Below are 317 nucleotides of genomic sequence, written 5' to 3'. Positions count from 1 at the left end.
TCGGGACCGCTGTGGAACAGCTACGAAAAAGGTAGTAGGTTTCTCAAACTCTTTGTATTTTACCGACACCGACGGACGCAGAAAGAGACAGCAGACAAAGAAGAGAAAGGTATTGAAAGTTGAGCCAGTCCTAAAATATCAAACACCCTTCTTTTTTTTCTCCTCACGTGGGGGAAATCCTCATGGACACCCGCCCCCTGGGGAGCCGCGCCCGGTGCCGCCCATCTCGGGACCGCTATCCGGGGGAGCCTGATTCCACTCCCTGACTCTCCACGTTCTCGGGGCATTCCGCCGCTGTGGGGGAGTTTACACTCCCC

The sequence above is a fragment of the Habropoda laboriosa genome, unplaced genomic scaffold (assembly GCF_001263275.1).
Source record: "Habropoda laboriosa isolate 0110345459 unplaced genomic scaffold, ASM126327v1 scaffold210, whole genome shotgun sequence".
Taxonomy (NCBI): Eukaryota; Metazoa; Arthropoda; class Insecta; order Hymenoptera; family Apidae; genus Habropoda; species Habropoda laboriosa.
This window is presented reverse-complemented; position numbering follows the sequence as displayed.